Raw genomic sequence first — 13,870 nt, 5'->3', positions numbered from 1 at the left:
AGATGCTTCAAATTGCGTTATGGGATGTGTAGGATCCTTTATGAAGATGCAACACTAATTTACCGGAGAACACCATTAACAAACAGACATGAGGGTGGCATCCAGCCTTTTATAACCCTTATATATAATTAGATTTGCCAATATATTGGATATTTCCATGATTTATCTGTGATAATCCAGATGGTTTACCAATTATGAAGGCTACTATGTAACATGTAGAAAATAAGTTGTTTTTCAGAGTTCCCTTTGTCTACATCCTTGTGTTTAGTTTACTGCAGCACTCTTGAGATGCATCCCCAGTGTCCATGACCTTGCTTTTCTCTGTTCTAAATGAAGGACAAAGGTGGAGTCTGCAATTCTGGAGAACGATTGTTGATATTGAATTAGACATATTTCAGCTAGTTAACACCTGCCAGATTTACTACCACATGACCCTTTACCCCCCATCTCTCTTTACTACTCTCTTTGCATGAAGGTACACAGGACACGGTAGAAAAGTGTTATTCCAAATGGTCAAAGACACTTTGTTTGTTTCCCATTAGCAGAGCCAGGAATATGTTTACTTTCAGAGCACATAAAAATAGACAGCTACTAAACCACAGTGAGTTATTGACTTAATTTGACAAAAAGATGTGTACTCCACCTTTAAAGGTAAAGCACCCTATATGACCACATAACACCTGCTTTCTCACTGTTTACTCTGCGTGCAGTTGAACAACACCACATTGCTCTGACAAACTATACTGCACCGAGAGCAGCAACAATTTAATTTGAATTCTTTCCCCGGTGAAGTTGTTAGTCATTTTCTAAATTACAGACTTTGAAGTCGTTTTCTCATCACCAACAATCCATCCTTCCCTCCCTGATGAGCTCAAAGAGGCTTAATTTCCTCTCCAGAGTGGCTCCCTCTTGGGTCATTGGACACAACTATCATTGTTTCTTATCCACATCTCAGTTTGGTGCCACAGTCGGCCTCATATGATTACACGGATTAAACATAGAACTCCTTCATCCCAAATCAATGTATATTTTATACTCCACAGGGAGAACATAACCGAGTTACAGTTTTTCCTTTGTGTTTTTCCTCCAACGGCAGAGGTAGTGTTTTCATTTCTCCTTTTTCATTTCCTGCACGTCTCGATGTAGTATGAAAAATGAAATGAAAACTTTTCCTGAATTCAGCACGGCTTTAATTGAATTTTTCGTTTCTTCAGATTCAATTGCATAAATAAAGCTGGTGGGCAGCTTTAAACTGATCTGCGGTCGACTGCACACAGCAATCATATTCCTGGTTTTATAAGCTGAATATGCTGCTCAGAAAAAGTCGTTTTAATGTGTTATTAAATCTACTCTGCATCAACAGGAGCTGTTCAGAAAATAACCTGGTTTGTACTGCAGTGCTGACCTTCGCTGAAAAAAAACCCCAGCAATATTTCTCAGTCTGACCTCAACCTTTGTCTTTATATCATAGTTTAGGAGGAGATTAGAGTATCAGTAGGCTTCCTGAAGTGGAGAAACATGGCTCCCAAAGATGGGTCGCATGTTTTCATATGATCCTTCTGCACATAATTTGACTGCCCATACAGTGACAATACTAAACTTTTGTTTTTAGCAGGTGTTCTTTCAACCTGAGCAATGGAAAGACTTGTTGTTAAAGTGATATTTTACTTTGGAGCTACATTAGGGGTTAATTCTAGGACATATCCATGTATTCTTTGGGAAAGTTGTGTCACCAAATGTTAAAAAAAAAAAAAAAAAGTAATATAAATTCTAAAATATGTCCTGTTATGAATTCTTTCAATTGATTTGTCTCTTTTTAGAATAGGATAAAGTAAAACACCAGGAAAGACCAAGGAGATCACAGAAATGGCATGAGCAATAATGAGGAAGAGAATTATGAGGAGGAAGAAGAAGAGGTAGAGGAGGATACAGGGTCAATATATAATTGCCGAACTTTTTGTAACATAGTTGACAGGTATCATAGTTGACATTTTTGCTGTTTTCAGGCCTAAAATCAACATGGCCACCTATGACCAAACACCACATGGCATTTTTAGAGGAAGATTCTTCTAAAATATTATATATACATTTGAGTAAAATTAAAATTGAAACTTATTTATAAAGATATTGTAGTAAACCTGTCGACATGCCATAAATCCACACTTGACTCACACACTACTTTATATGAAATAACTCAGAAAGCCTTGGAGTCTGGCCAGTCTTTTCTTCAGGAGGAAATGACATCATATGGAGCAGGTCATGTGATTTGGAATTAACACACTTCCTTGAGAGGTGTTTTTGTTATGGGGAACTTAGTTGAAAGTGATTTCTCGGACACGGATAAAATTTGTTATTTTCTATATAAAATTTGATATATTGCCAAAAAAGAAATATCTGTCATGGTTATCTAGACTTAATAAAAAGAGCACAATCAAAACTATTTTTGAATAAATTCATTTTATTATTGTTTAGCTAATTAGAAGGTGGTTGTTATTAAATTTGGACGGTTATTTAGTTGACATTTTAATAATATCCAGTCATTTTTTTCTTAATAAGTGTTTGTTTCCATAATAAATAATTATGGAATTTGTAAAGACATGATCATAGTAAACATAAAAAACATTAGCTTTTATATTTTTGAGAAAAACGTATGCCAGATATATCCCATGGATTTCAAAAGTCCCTCAATTATATAGTGACACTACAGCTGGCTGAGAGAAGGGAACCAATCGGAGGTTCAGAAATGTAAGATGGGTGTGAACATTGACCAGTTGCAGTGCCTTTTTTGGCTGCCTGTAGAGCCAGTCAGGCCTTTCTTTCTCTTGATTCCCAAAGGAATAGAACCAGCCATCTATTCAGAATTCTAGTTAGGAAAACCGGGATATCGTGCTTGGAAGATCAGCTTACACTGTGCAAAAAGACACGACTTGTGGAACGCAAGGGGGATATAATATTCTACATATTTTTGCTATTTATTTAATTAGTTTTTAGGTTGTTAAGGAAAACATAAATATGTGCTAGTGTTTCTGGAATATTGTAGCGACGCCTGTGTGTTTCTGGTCCTCAAAATTGGTCTCTAAATGTAACAAAGCAGAACTTCATGTGGAGAATATGTTGCTGCACATTATAAGATGCACACAATCCATGGATGTACTACAGGCAGTAAAGTTGATTTTACACCGTGCCAACCAAATTCCAGTGTCTCAAGTTTTTCTTCACATTTCCCCACTCAGTTTGCTCCATAATGAAAACTACAGAGAAATCAAAAGCCTCACTTTGCAGCACACACACAGCTAACAAACATCACAAATCAACTTTCAGGTATTTTTCTTATTTTACTTCTCTCGAATCTCTCCTAAATTGAGATGTCTGTCAGAATACAGCTAATATTGTGACTCAGGCAGATCTGAAACATGGTAATGTCTGAATCTTACCATAATGTAATTCAGCTTCCACTGTATGTAATCCAGATTTCTGCATAGACATTAGCCAACCTGTTTGATCTCCTGTTTGTTTCCCACAGCTGGCTGTGTGTCAGAGTCTTTCATCTGCATCACACAACAGCAGAAACAAGTGTGTCTTTAAATTTAAATTTAAATTGGGAGTGATATGCGCATTTGCACACATTTTGAAGCAGCGATTACCTCATGAACTCAGCTTTGTTCGTGTTCTGACAGTAAGAAAAATATGCTGTGCTGTTTTGCAGATCCAACAGGTCAACTAAAACAGACATATTTCAGCTTTATACAGTGGGATTATTAGTGTTAAAGATTCTCTGGATCAATCATGAGCTCTGGCAGAGCTTTTTATTAAGATCAAGTCTATCATTAAATAAACAAAAAATACATTTAGGTGTTTTAAGTGTGTTACAGGACTGGAGTTGCAAAGGTGTCCATTTCAGCAGCTCAAATAAACCTTGGCCTTCTTCCCTATTGGTCTATTTAAAGGGTCCCTTTTTATCCAATAACCTTTGTAGTATCTCTCCATTTAAAAAGTTTTCTGTGTATTTACCGAGGTGAAAAACGGTGTCTGAAGCTGTCATTTCCAGGTCTCTTTTGTGGCTCCCCATCAAACCTAATTGTCAAGTTTCATCTACAGCCAAAGAGAAAACATTGAAGATGTGACAACAAAATAGCAGCACTAGCTATGAAAACAGGCAGAGTGACTCCCAAAGATTTACAAAATACTAAGGAAATGTAATATTCATATGGGTTGTGTATGAAACATGTTGAAGGGCACAGAACCTTCCAAACAGCAAGATGCCTAAACCTGAGGCTTGATCGTCTTTGTGGTAGTTTCATGTTTATTTGTGGTCATTTTGAGCATCTTTGTCATCTTCTCATGTCTAGTTTTGGTTGTTTTGCACATATTTGTGATTTTTTTTGCCTCACTTATGATCATTTTATGTTCCTTTTTAGTAGTTGCATCTCTTTGTGGTTGTTTTGCATCTCCTATCTCTTATTATTTCACATTCTTCCGTGGTTGTTTTGTGTCTTTGTGGTTGTTTTACATACATTTTTCTGTTAATTTTGTGCCTCTTTGTTGTAGTTTTCTATCAGTTTGTAGTTGTTTCACATCTCTTTCTGGAAACTTTGGGCCAATGTGCTTGTGTTGCATCTCTTTTCAATTGTGTTAGTTTTCTCTGTGGTTCTTTTGCATCTCTTCATTATTATTTTTACTATATGTGGCTGTTTTGCATCTATTTGTGATCATTTGGTTCCTGTTTGTGTTTGTCTCTTTGTTGCCATTTCATGTCTGCTGGTGGTTTGCATCTCTTTTCATCATTTTACATTCATCTGCGGTCATTTTGTAACTGTTGTCTGTTTGCATTTCTTTGTGGTTGTTTTGTATCTCTTTGTGGTCATTTCACATCCATTTTTGTGGTTATTTTATTCCTATCTCTTTTGATTTCTTTTAATTTCCTTTTTTCATAACCTTTTGTCCATGTGGTTGTGTCTCTCTGTGGTTAATTTGCATGTCTTCTTGAATAATTTGTCATAATTTTGCATCTCTTGTGAGTCTTTTGTGGTTGTTTTCCATCTGTTTTTATTGTATCTCTTTGTGGGTGTATCACATACATTTTTGTGGTCATTTTGTGTCTGCAGTAGAATTCTGTCTATTTGTAGTTGTTCAAATCCCTTTTGATCTTTTCCTACCCCTTTGTGGTCATTATGTGATTCTTTGCAGTAGTTTTCTGTCTATTTGTAGTTGTTTAACATCTCTTTTGATCATTTTTACATACATTTTTTAGGCATTTTTGATTGTGTTGCATTTGTTTGTGATTGTTTCTCAGAATCCACATTAATTTTGTGGAGGCTTTTGCATTTTGTTGTAATCATTGGCTCCTGTTTGTGTTTGTTTAGTTTCTCTTTTAATCATTTCACCCTCTTTCGTGGTCTTTGTGATCGATTTGCATCTCTTGGTGGTTGTTTGACATCTCTGGTTGTACCACGTACATTTTTGTGGTCATTCTGTGTCTCTTGTAGCGGTTGTCTCTCTGTTTCTAGTTGTTTCACAGCTCTTTTGAGCATTTCAATTCCTTTGATGGTCAGTTACTCTTTGTAGTCTTTTGATTAACTTTCCAACAAGAAATATTAACAGTCATTTCAAACTTGTCAGAAACTCTGGCCTTTGGCCCTCTTAACCTTTATGCCCCTGGCCTTGGTGCTCAGTAGGTCTGCTCAGTAATCCCCCAATGAGAATTTAACTTTATCTGGCAGATTACACAGACTGGGGCAGCATAACAGCACCCAGGCTACTACCCTGCAGCATCTCAATATATTGTCACGGACCATATCTACTGGAGCCTGACACACTGTATAGAATATATTTGAGGGCCCAAGGCACACAGTATATCTATCAATCACCAGTCACTCAAAATTCAACACATTTGCACATAATTTGCAGGAGCCCAGTTCACAGCTAGCTGGGTCCAATTATTCCACGCTGCGTGTGCGTTCGCTGGGTGCAGCAGGCGAACAGCACCCTCTCAGGCCACTTGTGTTTTTATAGACTCCTTCCCTGTCATTGGGCTGGAGACACATAACAGAGCCCAGAGTGTGGGCGTGCACAGGAAATATTTCCTCTAATTATTCCTGGGCTTGTGTCGAGGAACCGAGAGCACATAAATCAGTGTTTGGCAATTTCCTGAATGCCACATATGTGTAAGCTGACACGCAGCCGCCTCGCTGCCTGTGTTTTCTCCGTGCATGGAGGGGCTTCCATTTGTCTGTTAAAATGACAGGGTCTCAATGGACCTTCTGTCACCGGGGCTGAGAATGGAAGTTAGCATGTCATGTCGGCGTGTGCATTCACTTGATAACGTGATCAACCAACAAGTGCTTATCTCAATATGAAACACGCCACATCCACAGCCAGTCATATGTCTGCCGTGTACGACTATAATAAAACACCATATCCCTGGAAAAATATAGTGATTCCTTCTCTGATAGGCAACAGCCCAGATCTCCCACCGGTGCTTTTGCATGCTGCAAACCTGAGTGAAAACTTTGAACCACGGATTCACTTCATTTATCTCACCGCTTCACGCTGCGAATGCACTACCTGCGGGTTAAACTAAATCAAGCTCTCCTTGTGATTTCCCATGTCTTCAGATTGTATTTAACTGCGTTGGCCCCACATGTAGAAATGCACCAAGCGTGTAACAAACACTGACTGGCTCGTGGGGGAACTGATTGTCATTGCCACTGTCATTGAAAGCAGTCATGCTAAATATGTAAGCATTCCCGGTGACGGTTCGGTGCGCTCGCAGAATGACATATGCTGTTATTAGGATTTTAACCACTTCTGATGTTCTATCAAAGGCTAGCAACCCTGACCTGCTTTGGAACAGGAAAAAATGCATTATCTGGAGGGGAGATGAGCCAGGAGGCGAGAAAAAAACTGAAGCATCTTCTTGTTTGTACTAAAAGAAATGCTTTCTTGTGGCCGAGACGGAAACGAAAATGCAGGATTAGATAAAATAACTGAGAGCACTGCTATTTAAATAGTTGTAAAAAGGTAATCCACACTTTGTCTTGCCTTTGAGAAGGCAGAAACACGACCAAGAAGGGAGATGGGGCCGACGTTGTTTGTAACGTTTCAAATTTCACAGCGTGAAGAGACTTTTCATTATGCAGCTACAAAGGAGGCTGAAAGGAGAGCAGCGGAGATGGAGACAGTGTCCTATCCACTCCTCTGGTGTCAGGACATGAAAGCAACACAAACATGACCTCACAGTCACTTGAAACGGCTCAAAGATGCGACCTGCATATGATGTCACGCTCGAAATCCATTTTCATTTTAATAAGAATATCCTTGAGTGACATCTCAGGGGGAGCCATTCTGGAGCTGTAGCGTTTCAGGGTAATGTCTTGTATTGCAGAGGGCAGTCAAGAATGAGCAAGTCGTTTTTACTCCTAAATGATAAGCGAAAATATTATCACAGGGAAGCAAACCCTCATGAATAATATGGAATTTAGTCCTTATCAGCTCCTGTTGTTGGCGATATTGAGCTTAAAGATGGATGATGTTTTATGGAGATGACAGGAAGATTTGAAAATGGGAAGATTCTGACTACTGACAAAGAAACATAATTGCAATCTGTAATGCTAATTGCTGACTTTATTTACTGTCAGATAAAAACAGTGTGATTAAAATGTCTACTGACCTGCCGAAAGCAGTATAAAATCTGTAGTTACTCAAATAATAAACATTCATTAATTAAAATTCATGCCTACGATATTGGATGAGTATTCCGTACGAACAAATAAAGGCCAACCCCTCAAATACAGGAACGATGTATAGGAAGGATGTATATTTCTACTGCTCCAATTTAATAAATTCTGCCACAAAAGCATGCTATTTTCAACATGTTGCAGTTCGGGATTACACATCTAAAGCATTATTGTCCTGTTTTAATCCCATCTGGCTGTTGCTGATAATGTTTGCAACTGTTTCACAATAAAAGCCCTATTATGCAATGGAGTGTTTTTGTCCAGTGAACTGCTAGACGGTTTATAATCTGAAATAGTTACCAGAAATGTTGAGCTCATATTAACAGAGAATTTGCAGTAAGTCCATCAGAACAAATGGGAACAGATAAAAACATGGCTTCATGTTATATTATGAGAAATTATGCTTATCAAATAGTTGAAATTAGAAATAAATCCTTGTTCTTACATATAAACTATGACCTGCTACCTTCTGCATTTGAGATAAATCAAAGCTCTGGCCACTATTTAAGGAAATATTGTAGCAACTAGTCAAGGTTAGGCACGAGTAGGCACAGCAGCTCTCATGTCGTGAGATAACTCAGGATGTCTTTTTGTGCTATGCTGCTTCTTTCTCAGTACTGGATATTTCAGATGTTTTACTCATTTCTTCTGGTGAACATCCTGGATTTGTTCTGGGTCCCAAAAGAAATTCTCACTAACACTGACTAAGACAAAAAGAATGAGATACTACCAAATAACGGTATCGGAATAGACAATTCACACAAGTGGCATTTGAACCAAGTATAATAATGCTGAGTTGTTTAACTGCAGAGCTACGACTTTTAAAATGACAGCGCTTGTTTAAAATAGCACTCTACTGTATCTGCTACACCTCAGTGTTTACCTTTAACAACAGCCTTTGAATGACGTGACACTTTTGCCAGCAGTTATATTCCTTTCAGCACAAAGTCAGACATATCTTGTATGTTTACATCCTTTACAAGCTTATTACAGTAACTCCTACATGGTGTGAATGCGTCATACAGCTTAGGGCCAAAACAGAAAATGCATATGAGCGAGTTTGTGGTTAGTTCAGACATGTCTGTTTGCATCAGGACACAGAAAAGTGAATACCATGTCAGACTTTAGAGATTATATCTTGACCAACTAGTTAGACAGTTGTTAGAAGAGAGTGTTGGTGAGTCGTCTGTGTTGTTACAATCAATTTGTGATGACGCATGGTTAGATACTCACCCTGATGCACTTCTTGTTTAATTTATTGGAGCTGTACTGAGCCTAAAGATTAACTAACTAAACCTTTCTTCAAGGGCTATAGAGGAGCCTATTTGTCCTAACATTTGGAAGGAAATCCTCCGGAAGACACTTCTAAGTGAGAGACTGAGCTACTAAATTGAAGTGGAATAGATGTATAGTCTAACTTTGCATCTCTATATGAATAGGACACATCAAGTCATGCTGCTAATTAAACTCCGACAGGTCTGCAAAACCCGTCAAAACTTGAAAATTTTCGAGAAATAGGCTTCAGAAAGTGACAGAAGGCCAAAGCCGTTGCAGCAGACGAGCCCCTGCTCTCCCGGCAGTAATGATGCAGTATGCAGGCTTGTAATTAAGGAACAATGCCCGGGTTGTGCCAGGCTGTGGCAATGCGCTGCACTGAACTGAACATCATTAACGGCTCACTCATCCCCTGTTTGAACCAAATGGCAAATGAGAGTAACGGGCATATATGCTAATTAGGCAATTTTGAACACATATTAGGAATTAATTGCCATTTGATATGTAAGAGTAGAGTGTTAAGGAGGAGGGCTGTTCCCGTGATGCCCCCAGCTTATTGGCACTGATTACCACAGTGATTTAGCTGATGGAGATGGCTCAACCTCTGTCTCCATGGAGCTTTCTACAGAGCTTGTTTTACTGTTTGATTTCAGTGATGTTTCCCCGCTTTGGAAATCTGAATGTGAGTGATATTTTTGAAGTTCATTTAAAATCCAAATAAAACACAGCACGTCAAAGCCATTCTTAGGAACGTATTTGCATGGTTGCTGCCACGGCGAGCTGTGCTGCACACACCAGAAGTTGCCTCAAGGCCTTTTCTGTATTTGGTTTTTCATCCAAACTGCTGCATATGCCCAAGAATGTATTCCAGGAAATGTGTGATGCGTTAATTTTATCTTCCCTCAACGCTTCCACAAACCGCAGTGACTCATCGAGCACCTGCCGTCCAACTTCTTCATTTTCACACGTTTTGCCCACACTAGAAGCGGGTGCGGGCGCTTGCTGGTGCCAGGGGTGACCACAGAAGTTTGAGAAAAACAGCAATCTGAACAGAAAGTTCACTAGTTTTTCTTTTTTTTTTCTTGCTGAGGGATTCTCAAAAAGTGGAGCCTGCGATTCAAAGCAGACAGATTTGTGCTTTTCCTCCTCATTGGTGGTCACTCATAAGAGGCCCTCGAACCAGCGCATTCCGGTTCATCCCGACTCCAAGAACTCATTTGAGGAGACATGTTGTTCGGGCCCCGCTGTGTTGAAGTATTCCCACCAAGCCCTTTGACACAGCCATCTAGCTGAGAGCCGGTTCGCTCCTTCGGCCCTGCAGAAAGGAACGCTCATGTGGGGGGGATGTGAGAAGAAATGTTTAGTCTCAGCTTGCTAGTTCACCCAATGTGGATCAAGCAAGGCAATTTTGGAGTAAATAATACCATTTCCTCCCCCGAGGCAATCAAAACACTATCTCTGTGAAAAATAACATGGGCACACACCAAATGATTGCCCTTTTTTTCCTGGTGGAAATCTACTCACCCAACTTGGGTGGCGGTGGCAGACAAAGTTCCCCCTCCCTGACATCCATTTTCCAGCAAACAGGTGGAAATACCTTGTTTTTAGATGAGATGCTGAAGGGGAATGCTTCAGCGCTGCAGCATGGATCTTGGAGAGGAAATGTATTTTGTGGTACGATTTTGATTCAGATTATGTGTGCAAAGATAAATAACTGCTGCACATAAAGGGTGAAGTCCAGATCACGGTAGAGATTTCCCTTAATTCAGATCTATAGACTGTATAAAAGCAGATGTACAACGCCAGATTTAAATTCATAGATGTATATATAATACTAGCCTTGTACACAAATTAATATTAACAGTGTTGAAACAGGCTTGACTCTCCTGGTTGGCGTTTTTGGTGGAGTTTGCATGTTCTCCCTGTGCCTGCATGAGTTTTCTCCAGGCTTCTTCTGAGAGTCCAAAGACATGCATAGTAGGGTAATTAGTGATTCTAAATTGAGCATAGGTGCATGCTTGCATGGTTGTCTGTATTTGTCTGTATTTAGCTTAGCTTATCTGTCAGCTGGAAAAAGACTAGTCACCTGCAATCCTCTAAAGAGTAAAGCAGTTATAGCTTTTAGATGAATAGATAGACGTTGCAATATATTTGTTTTCAACAGACCATACTAAAGTGAGAAGAGATATGTGAAATACATATGAATGCATTTTTTCTCATGGCTTCTTCCAATTAGGCCAAACATAAAGCTTCTCTATAATCAATATTTCACTACAGATGAACAATGGATCAAATGACTATAGGTGATGTGAAAGTCTTCCTTGTTATGATGAACTCACAGGGAACTATTACGATTCCATTCAACTCTTCAAAGTGTGTCATCCTCACTCAGCTCTTTATTTCTGTTACACATCCCACAACTTTAGTGTTTTGTTTCTCGCTCGCTGCTCTTATCATTTATGTGTCCCAGCACAGCAGGAAGCTGTTTGCAGATAAACAAAGCTTTGGTAAATTCCCTGCACACTACCTGCTCCGTACCAAAACAACAGACAAACACAGTTAGCACCTGGCTGACATGTTATATCATTACAACTGTGCTTTACTGTGCTCTCATTTATTATCTCTTTATACAGTCACATCTACCTGTGGGTATAGGCACGAGTTACTGTGGTTGACAAATTCATTAGTAAACACTTAAATCAGCCTACAACAAAGTGATTACAATCAAAATTAAATTTGTAATGTTACTCTCATATCTCAGTTGGAAAGCATGTTGCATCTGTTGTTTGAAATGTGCTTTCTATAAATAATATGGACTTGATTTGACTTGACAGCTACATTATAATATGTTTTAAACATTTATGAGACGCTCACATGCTGCACATTAATGCTAAATAGCAGGAGTAAATGTAAAGTGTTTCTCAAGAGTAAAACAACATTAGTCATATATCAATTTTATAAGGCTATAATATGGTTAGTTTGACTTAGGATTCGCTGTGGAGCTCTGCACCCAAGTGGGAAAATAACAACATTCACAACGCCAGTTGTAATAACAGCAACCACAACAACAACAACGTACAATGCAGCAAGTAAAATTCTAGGTACCTCACTGGAGTATTTTATGGTACTCTATACATCTACTTTACAACAATTCGGTCAGAAATATTACACAATGTAATCCACGGCATTAGTGCAACACTTGAAATCACTAGTTACTGCGCTAGTTACAGCCAACTATTTTATACTGAATGTCAAATTTGGATTTTCTGAGCAGTTTTTGCAGAGTGGCAAGTCATGTTATCTTGTTGTCCTGCTGGAGGAAGCTGCTAGCACTGCTGTTGCCATGTAAGGATGTGCTTGGTCTGGATCAGAGTTTCAGTGGCATACAAATGAATGCCCACAACCAAAGTTTTCCAGCAGAACGTTGCTTTGTAACAAGATGATCAGTGTTATTCACTTTACGTGCCAGTTGTTTTAATCTTGTGTTTGATCAGTGTATATTCTCCAATAGCATACTAACATACCTAGCTCCACCATAGTGCACATCTATAAACATGTGAATATAACAAAAATATTCAGCCTCCAGAGTCTTTCTGAATAATGGGCGCTTTGATTTTGTTAATGAAACTGAAATGCTGTTACTTAAAGCTGCATTCATTATATTTTTGTCCACTTTGAGGCAACGGAACAACATTAGGATACAGCATTGATCACCTTGGGTGCTTTTCATTACTTATGCATCCTTTTTCCTACCATAATGCAGTAATCGTTCGCCCTCCACTAATATTTAGGATCTTCCATTGCTTAAATGTATGTCGGTTGGTTCAGGGAAAGAAGAAACTTTGTGAGGAGCTTAGAATGAGGAAGCATAAGTGTGTCATTTGCGCAGGCCTTTTATGAATGTGTATATAGATAATGTATAAATGGTAAACCTTCCTTAGTTTGATTTGGCACATGGTAGAGCAGTGCAGCACATCATATGTAGCTGACATCAATGAAGACTGTGACGCTATGAAAGGAAGGATTTCCTTTTGGCAGCTCTCTTGCACACCTTTGCTAGGAAGAGCTCAGACATGACCAAAAGATGCAACTGAGGTAAACAAAGAGACATGTTAATGAAAAGCATCTCTCATCACTTCATTTTGAACCGTGCCTCAGCCACCTGATGAATGTAAGACACATTTTCACTCTTGTATAAGTCTGGTTTGGCTGCCAACTTTGTCTGTGTGTGTTCTGGGGGGAGTAAAACCAAAACCATAAGCTAAAAGAGGCTGAATGTCCCACAGAGCTAACGGGAGCAAATTCTCTGTAGTTTGTTGAACAACATCTTACATATTATTAACATCAAAAGCTTTTTGGGGTAGCTTTAGGCAAACTCTTAATGTAGAGCTTTGAGTTAGAGTGTTCTTGTGTTGTGTTATATTTGTTTTACCATAAGTAATTAATCTGTTTCCTCCTTAGGGAGCTTGTGGAGAAAAGAACAAGCTTTCTCTTAAAACCTTGTTTGTGCTAAGTATTACACAAAGACAAAATAAGAAAGCAAGTTTAAGAAGGACAAAGAGCACCTGAAAATCTGACAATGTGGGCATTCCACATCTGAGACCAAAAATGGACTTAAGCCTACAACATTCAGCTGTTCTCTGAGGTTTACTCTTGTGTACTCTATACACAGCATTAAAGGGATTATTTATGGTGGTAATTCATAAGTTTTACGAGGCATTAGCGGAGCAGCTGGGACTTGAAAGACAGAAACAAACACAGGCCTCTTCTCTGAAATTGGAACTTTCAGCGTAATTACATAGTGTTTTGACAGGAGCGAGAGGAAAAAGAGGGCACAGATAGCGTTCGCTGAGAGCGGG

This window comes from Amphiprion ocellaris, chromosome 12 (genome assembly GCF_022539595.1).
Source record: "Amphiprion ocellaris isolate individual 3 ecotype Okinawa chromosome 12, ASM2253959v1, whole genome shotgun sequence".
Lineage (NCBI taxonomy): Eukaryota > Metazoa > Chordata > Actinopteri > Pomacentridae > Amphiprion > Amphiprion ocellaris.
Note: the sequence above shows the minus strand (reverse complement) of the source record.